Source organism: Penaeus monodon, chromosome 27 (assembly GCF_015228065.2).
Source record: "Penaeus monodon isolate SGIC_2016 chromosome 27, NSTDA_Pmon_1, whole genome shotgun sequence".
Classification (NCBI taxonomy): Eukaryota; Metazoa; Arthropoda; class Malacostraca; order Decapoda; family Penaeidae; genus Penaeus; species Penaeus monodon.
Window position 1 is genome coordinate 39,368,337 of NC_051412.1, and position 205 is coordinate 39,368,541.

The following is a 205-nucleotide window of genomic DNA, read 5'->3' on the forward strand; positions in this document are numbered from 1 at the left end:
CACTTGAATATTTATATACCGATATTTGTATTTATATAAGTATCATAATCAGTGTGCCCTGTTACAGATGAACCACACTACCCACTTTGCTTATATATACCACAATAGTTCTGGCATGTAAATTGATCATACAGAGCCTTACTTTAGTTCAGTCTAAAGGCCCTGCATCCTCAAAATCAAAGTTAGCTAACATAAGTTGACAGAC

The 205-nt window shown here is 34.6% G+C and overlaps 1 long non-coding RNA gene across 2 annotated transcripts in view; it reads left to right on the plus strand.

Annotated features, from left to right (window-relative positions):
* LOC119590851 overlaps positions 1 to 205 on the plus strand; it is a 3,234-nt gene that overhangs the window by 2,195 nt on the left and 834 nt on the right. The gene's annotated exons all lie outside the window — the stretch shown is intronic.